Source organism: Delphinapterus leucas, chromosome 11 (genome assembly GCF_059928025.1).
Source record: "Delphinapterus leucas isolate spDelLeu-1000000601 "Yukka" chromosome 11, BTC_Dleu_Yukka2, whole genome shotgun sequence".
NCBI lineage: Eukaryota > Metazoa > Chordata > Mammalia > Artiodactyla > Monodontidae > Delphinapterus > Delphinapterus leucas.
In genome coordinates this window covers 11,929,140-11,937,512 of record NC_143139.1, presented here as the reverse complement: position 1 = coordinate 11,937,512, position 8,373 = coordinate 11,929,140, and the positions used below count along the sequence as shown (strand labels likewise).

Below are 8,373 nucleotides of genomic sequence, written 5' to 3'. Positions count from 1 at the left end.
AGAGGAACTGTGCCTGGCCCTCAAAGGGGTGAGTTTAGGTACAAAGCACAATATGAAGACCAAGTGTAAGGCTGAGATGTAAGGCTGAGAAGTCCAAGTTAAAGTTGCCAACTGACCTCCAATTGTTGCAGGAACATTTTTACTTTTGCACCATTGTCCATTTGATTTATTCCTGGCACCAACATATTAAGTATTTAAGCCCTGCTCTTCTCAGGATTCCACGGTATAGAGAACAGCCAATATCTGTATTCGAGTTATTTCTCGTTCCCAAGAATCTTTGGCTTCAAAATGTGTATCTCCACAAATCCTCCACCTCTGGCTGCTGACCTTGTGAGAAAGTTCATATGTCATCTGAAGACTGAAATTCATTCCAAGAAATACAGCACAACTTCTGGGAAAGGTGAAAATGGCACAAAATTTTCTTCCTTTCAGCTATTCAGCAAATGTTCAGTGAGCGTAAAAAAAATTGCACGTAGAGAGAGAGGAGATAGCCTTAGTCTCTCTTTTTTGTGAATGAACTTTTTGTATATTACTTCTAGATAAGACATTCACATTTTTCCTTTTCTAACAAAAATTGTGCTTTGTTTTAAGATAGTTGGCATAGATGAGAGGCTTGTTTTGGTGAACCAGAAAAAAAGCGAAGACAAGAAAGAAATGAAACTGTTTAATAAATATTATTCATTTTTTAACTTAATGAAAAAAGTAGTTAATTTAATTATTTAATTAATGATGGCCTTTTGGCCATCTTCCTATATTCTTGTTTTCTGTCCATTGAAATTCTTTTTTTTATATAAATTGATTGATTGATTGATTGATTGATTTTTTTTTTTTTTTTTTGGCTGTGTTGAGTCTTCGTTGCTGCACATGGGCTTTCTCTAGTTGCGAGTGAGGGCTACTCTTCGTGGTGGTGTGCGGGCTTCTCATTGCGGTGGCTTCTCTTGTTGCAGAGCACAGGCTCAAAGCATGTGAGCTTCATTAGTTGTGGCCCACGGGCTCATTAGTTGTGGCTCACGGGTTCTAGGGCACAGGCTCAGTAGTTGTGGCGCACAGGCTTAGTTGCTCTGCAGCATGCGGCATCTTCCCAGACCAGGCTCAAACCCATGTCCCCTGCTTTGGCAGGCGGATTCTCAACCACTGAGCCACCAGGGAAGCCCCACTGAAATTCTTATATCTGTAATCTGCAAACGTTTGGTGCTGTACATGGAGTCAGTTTCTTTCTATGACCTCAACTTGTATATACAGGTTCACTCCAGCAGATCCATGTGTAAAAATCTACACGGAAAGAAAAACCCGCAAGGGGAAAATTTACATCCCACACACAGTAAGGGAACATTTCTTGTTTTACTCTTCCAGAGGAATTCTTGCTACTCAAGTGATTTTCTTTGAAGAGAAAGGACAGTTTTTCCTGTACTTACACTATAATTTGATTTTACAATGTTATCATCTGAAAACTTTTCAGGAACATTGCTACTTCACAAAGTGGATAATCAGCTAATTTAATAGTTGGATTACCATATAAGCCAAAGGTAGAAAAAATACAAGTGAAATAGTATTTTTCCCTTCTTTGAGCATACTTATAATTATTTTGTGTTTCAGATTATAGCAATTTCCTATCTTCGCAAGGAATTAAATTTATCCTTCAACTAAACAGCAAAGAGATATTTAGTGTGTGTTATGATAGACTGCGGGAGCGGATTGTTAAGGGTAACTTCACTGAGCTCTTACAGTTTTCAAGCACTGAACAAGGTTTTCAGGTAAGACAATGTATACGGGACTAGGGCTACAAAGATGAATAGAATACAAGCCCTGACTTCCCTTTGAGGAGCTTAAAATTCATTGTCATGTAAACAGACAATTTCAGTATTTTGCAGTGAAACCGGGTGTGATTTATGAAAGGGTGTCCTAGGGTTACTATGAGGACACATCAGAGGCATTTAACTCAATATGTGAATTCAACAAGAGAGTCTTTTCCTTCTTTCAGCAAGAAAGAATCCAGTCTTTCCATAGATGACAGTTTCCTAGATAGTCAGTTGGACCCTGGTGGATAAATGTGCCTGGGGTGAGAAGGGGAAGAGACCTGTGATTGTACCATCAATAGCTGAGGAAAGGGTGTGTGGCACATACGGAGAACAGAAATGCCTGTAATTCAAAGAGGAAGAAGGTGTGCACTACTAAAGAAATAAAACAGAATGCTAAGGGAGTGTTTAGGGAAGGAGAGATAACCTAGTTGGGAAGCTTACTTATGTAATACATAGTGAAGCAGGTGGTATTTGAGATAAGCCTTAAAAGATGCCCAAGGTTGCAATAGACAGAGACAGGAATGCAGAAAAAGAGATTATGCAATTAAATGAGCAAAGATGTGATGACAAACACTGAAGGACATCTTAGAACAAGTTGTTCAGTTTGGCTAGAGAACTGGTTACATTCAGAGGAAAAGTGAAAGAAAAGAATGGGACAGACAGCTGGGAATATAAGGAAGGGAACTAACATTTAATGAGCAACTACTATATTACAGACACTTACTGGGTAGTTTACAAGGATTATCTCATTAAATCTTTACAACACTTTATGTAACAATTGTCATCCTTCACATGCTACAGTGAGGAAATGACTTATCCAGGGTCACATCACTAATCAGCAAGAATAGTAAGAACCACTTTCATGGAACATTTACCATATGCCAACACTGTGCCTGCTAGATGCTCACATGCATTATCTTATTTAATCCTCACTACAACTTTATAAACTACTTTCCATCAGCACTCCCATTTTTTTCAGATAAAGAAAATGAGAATCAGAGAAATGGCAGAGATCACTAAGTGACAGAGCAGAATTCAAATTCAGTCCTGCTGACTACAAAACGCATGCTCTTTTCCACTATCTACTATGTCACTAGAGAATTGGGGATATAAAAGGGATAGGCTACTGACTCAATTCAAGCACTGGGCAGCTGTTGTATGTTAGAAAGATGAATAAGATCCAGTGGCTAAGGTCATGGAAGCAACCTAAATGCCCATCGACAGACAAATGGATAAAGAAGATGTGGTACATATATACAATGGAATATTACTCAGCCATGAAAAGGAATGAAATTGGATCATTTGTAGAGAGGTGGATGGACCTAGAGACTGTCATACAGAGTGAAGTCAGTCAGAAAGAGAAAAACAAATATCGTATATTAACACATATATGTGAAATCTAGAAAAATGGTATAGATGAACTGGTTTGCAAGGCAGAAATAGAGACACAGATGTAGAGAACAAATGTATGGACACCAAGGAGGGAAAGTTGGTGGTGGGGGGGATGAATTGGGAGACTGGGATTGACATATATACGCTAATATGTATAAAATAGATAACTAATAAGAACCTGCTGTATAAAAAATAAATTAAAAAAAATGAAAAGGTCCAGCGGGTAACCTCAAAAACCTCGCAGTCTGGTGGGAGAGCAAGTGTTCACGCCAGACTCTCCTCCTTACTCATCCCGGTCCCCACCCCATATCCATTTCTCCTGCCCTTCTGTTGCTCTCTCAAAACAAAACAAAACCAAAAATTACATCTTGTTCCCTTTAGTTTCTCTTCCCTTCCTTTTGATCCCATTCTTACTTGCACTCATTTATCTCCTACCAAAAGCCAGAGAAAGCACTCCAATGAAAAATCCCCTTATCCCCTCAACAAAATAAAAATCTCTTTTAAAATTTCATAGTGGCAGGAAAGAAATAATGTAAGGTTACAAGAAAGACAGGAAACAGGGAGAATGATAAATTGGAAGAATCAGAGTCAGGGATGATGCCACCAAGATTCAGACAAGCACTGGTTACAGGACTGTTCAAGTGAACAGCAGTGGGCAGGCTAAATTACATTTCCACAGGTCATCCCAACCCACATTTCACTGCAGCATTTTCCATCACAATTCTAACAGGGAGGAGTCAGATGTGGAAACAATCTCTTATTTCACAGTCTGTTCACTTTTACCTTGATCAGCAGACGTGTTCTGCACTATATTCTCCCTACTACTAACCTGGAAATTTTTCCTTTCTGTCCTCTTCCAACTTTTTCTGAATTTCATCCTATTTCCAGGGTTTGCAGTGACTAGATGATGAAACAAAGGAGAGGAACTGTAGAGTTTCAGATCTCTGCCATGAGATTTTTCTCCACTGACCAAACCCCGGCTAAAAAGATTGTTTTTTTTTGTCCCAAGGATTTCAAAGCGTATCAATGTCCAACTTGAATGAATGAAGTTATTTGACAGCACTGGGAAATGACAGCAGAGAGGGCCAGCTGGGAGGTGGTGATTTGAGTGAAATTTTTGCAAGGCATCTTGCTAGTGGTTTTCAAGCTCAGGGGTGGACACCCAAACACCAGTCAGCCCTGGAAGAACCACTTTCAAAATCGCATTAAGAACACAGTGTTCCCTCAAACCCTGGATTATATAATTATTTCTCTATCTTGTTTATCTATTCCAAGGATGAAATAATCTAGAAGCACACAATTATAGCAGTCTATTTCAACACATGTTTAGAAAGAGAATTAAACGATTTTTTCAAAAGTCACATAGGCATTGCATGGCAGTGTCAGAACTAAATTGAGCTCTTTCAGCTTCCAATTTAGTTTCCATTGGACGAGACCTTGCTGATTCAATCACTCCCACTTTTTGTCTACTCTCCTCTGCTTTGGTCATTCTTAACAATCTATTCCTTGACTATTGGGGGAAAACCAAAATAACACTAAACCAATGGAGTTAAACCTATCTTTTTGGAAATAACATTGTGTGTGTGTGTGTGTGTGTGTGTGTGTGTGTGTGTACTCCATGACATTACATGCCAGTGATTAATGGAGGTACTCTACATGTGTTGTCCTATTTAATCCATCCAACAGTCCTGTGAGTCAAGTTTTATAAGGCCCGAAAAGATAGGAGACGCAGAACCTGTTCTCTATTTTGCTTTGAGTTGAAGGAGCATCTTGTAAATTAAGCCCAGATTTCCAGTTTTGCTTGGGGTCTAAGTAACTGTAGAAGTTGGCTTTGTAGACACCATGGAGTCTGTATTCTTATACCAAACCAGATGACAGTCAGCAAACATGATTGTTCATAGACTGGGATGAGACTTGGTGATTCCTGAAGTGAGACTTGGTGATTCCTGAAGTGAGATGAAAGGTTTTAGGAAGCAACATATTTGAGTTGGAGCTTGTTTGGACAAGACAATTTAGTGTGCAGAGTGCTGGATAAAGAAATGAGGGACTTAGGTTCCAATACCTAATGCATCCCTTTCTCTGATTTTATAAGTCATTTAACTATCTGGGATTAAGTGGCAATATGCAAATCCTTAATTTCTATTGTCTTTTTTTTTTTTTTTTGCGGTACGCGGGCGTCTCACTGTTGTGGCCTCTCCCGTTGCGGAGCACAGGCTCCGGACGTGCAGGCTCAGCGGCCATGGCTCACGGGCCCAGCCGCTCCGCGACATGTGGGATCTTCCCGGACCGGGGCACGAACCTGTGTCCGCTGCATCGGCAGGCGGACTCTCAACCACTGCGCCACCAGGGAAGCCCTCTATTCTCATATTTTAAAGGACATTGAATAAATCATTATGTTAAGTATGTATATCTTTGTTTAATTTTATCTTTAGCACTGAAACTGGGAACTCAAGGATCCCTGTAGACACAGTCACAGAATTATTTAAGTAAGTATCAGAACATTAGGGAATACTGTATGATTGTATCAGTGGTTAAAATCATACTCTTCTAAATCAAACAGCCCTGTGTTTGAATCCCGTCTTTGCCATTTAATTGCTGTGTGACCTTGGATTGAATATGTAACCTCTGGAGCTTCCCTGGTGGCGCAGTGGTTGAGAATCTGCCTGCCAATACAGGCGACACGGGTTCGAGCCCTGGTCTGGGAAGATCCCACATGCCGTGGAGCAACTAGGCCCGTGAGCCACAACTACTGAACCTGTGCGTCTGGAGTTTGTGCTCCGCAACAACAGAGGCCGTGACAGTAAGAGACCCGCGCACCGTGATGAAGAGTGGCCCCCGCTCGCCGCAACTAGAGAAAGCCCTCGCACAGAAACGAAGACCCAACACAGCCAAAAATAAATAACTAAAGAAGCTTTCATTAAAAAAAAATATATATATATATATGTAACCTCTTTGAGCCTTAAGTTTCTCATATATAATATGTGAATAATTATACTCAATATGTAGGATTATTATGAGAAGTAAAGAACACAGTGAATAAAAAGTGATTATCACAGTACTTAGTATGTAGCAAAGACGATGTATGATATAACAATATTACTTGGATAGTTGTATAATTTTATTTGATATCTGCTATCATATTTTTTTAAATGAAGCTTTTAATAGAAAAGAAAAAGGTAGAGGAAATTATCTATACAGGAAGAATAGAAAAATTACAGCTGTTCTGAACCAAGAGCTCAGCTAACCTCCAGACTTCGCCTTTCCCCAGAAGTTTGTGCCCCGGCTTCCCTAGATGCTCTCCCAAACTTGAGTTCAACAAAGATTGATTTTCATTTAGTTCAGCTAAGACAAATTAAGAAAAAGAGAGGGATTTGATGGATGGGAAGCTATGTGGATTAATAAATCTGAGATGTAGAATCCATGCAAGGGGCTTCCCTTAGAACAGAGCTAAGAGGTCGGCACTGTCTCATGAAATTGGCTAGGTGTTTCTCAATTCATTGCCTTTTGATGTCCTAGAAAGTGATTTCTGTTCTTTATCTTCAGAGATGTTGCTTCCTAACTCTTCTTTGACTTTTTCCCTTTACTGGCAAGAGAAAGGGTTTTAGAGCTGCCAGTAAAAGAATAATATGAACTCATAAAACCAACATTTTGTAAATAAAGCTGAATCTCATGGAACTGAAAGAAAAAAATCTAACAGGAGCCAAGAAAATTTCTCAAAGACAACATGCCTAGTAGCAGTCTGAAAAAAACTTACAGAAAGGATAAGAAAGGACAGAGAGCAGAAGATGTGGAATTGGTGGGGATATATATTAGCTTCATTATTACTGTACCATTATTTTAGTCACAGAAATACTATAGAAAAGGGATAACTCTTTCGGTGTATATTCCAGGACATACCATTCTGAGAAGCTTCTCCCCACAGTAATTCCTGGCAGCTCTGCCAACCTTCCTCCTCCTTCATTCTCTCCCTGAAGTCTGAGCTTCTCATCAGTGTTTTTTGCAATGTTCTGCAAACAAAAGTACTGCTGAGTGCCCATAAAAATGTCGCTCCAAAGCCACCCGCCCCGCAGCGGAGAGGTCACGGCGTGAGGCCACGTCCGCAATCGCCGTGAGGTCGGGGCGCCGGGCTGCACCACGGCCTACAGCCAGCAGGAAGCGAAGGATCGAAGCATATTTGTAACCAAAGAAGACCATGAAACTCCAAGGAACGCGGAGCTGGCGGCCGACGACCCCAATGATCCGTACGAGGAGCGCGGATGGATGCTGCCCCACGGAGACAACATCAGCTGGAACTGCCCGTGCCATGGGGGGATGGCCAGCGGCCCGCGTGGGGAACAGTTCAAGGTGGGCTTTTCCTGCTTCCACTGCAGCACAGAGGATGTCAAGGGGTCGGACTGTGTAGACCAGCTCCGCGCCATGCAGGAGCACATGCAGAAGTACCCGGACCTCTATCCCCAGGAGGAAGAGGAGAAGCCAGCGGATCGATTAGAGGAAACGGCTGCCTCTGAGGCCACCGTAACCAAAGAAGAGGAGGGGTCCAGCTAATGAGGGCCCGGGGCGCTGGGCTCCGGCCTCCTTCAGAGCGTGTGAACATCTCTGAGAAAGTGTCCCTGCCTCTGTTGTGCTGTGCACTGTAATGGACAAAATAACTTATTGTGCTGATCCGGAGTCTTGGCCCCTTGACATATACACTGAAAAATGGGTTGTATGAATGTGTGTCTCGCATGAACCTATCAGCAAATGTAGCTGCCGCTTTTGAATTCTCTTCTCAGATTGTCCTGAATTTTGCCACTTTGAAATAATGTGCTGAATAAACTCTGCAACCAATAATCATTATCTGGAAGTGTCTTGTGAGTGAGCGGACTTATTCTGATTCATTGTATCCCTTTTAGTAGATTTGATACCCAGTTGGAAAGTAAAATAGAAACAAAACATCTTCCTTTAAAAATACTGGAGTCGGGCCATTCCTTGTAGAAGAGGCAGGAAGATCAGACCTTGAGGATTTGACGAAGCACTATGCTTCATTTCTGATATATTTTGGTTTCCAGTTTGCATTGAGCTCCAGGTTTTCTACGTTTGGAAAACAGAGCTTTGGACCCTCTGAGTGACTCCTTTGTAAGTGAAGAGAAAGGCTGATTTTTTCTGATCTTGTTATTCCGAAAGCCCAGGTTTGGGGTCTGTG

At 41.2% G+C, this 8,373-nt stretch overlaps 1 pseudogene; it reads left to right on the top strand.

The window, feature by feature from the left end:
* Positions 1-6,915: 6,915 nt before the first annotated feature.
* Positions 6,916-7,854, top strand: LOC111176557 (mitochondrial intermembrane space import and assembly protein 40 pseudogene; annotated as a pseudogene).
* Positions 7,855-8,373: the final 519 nt, after the last annotated feature.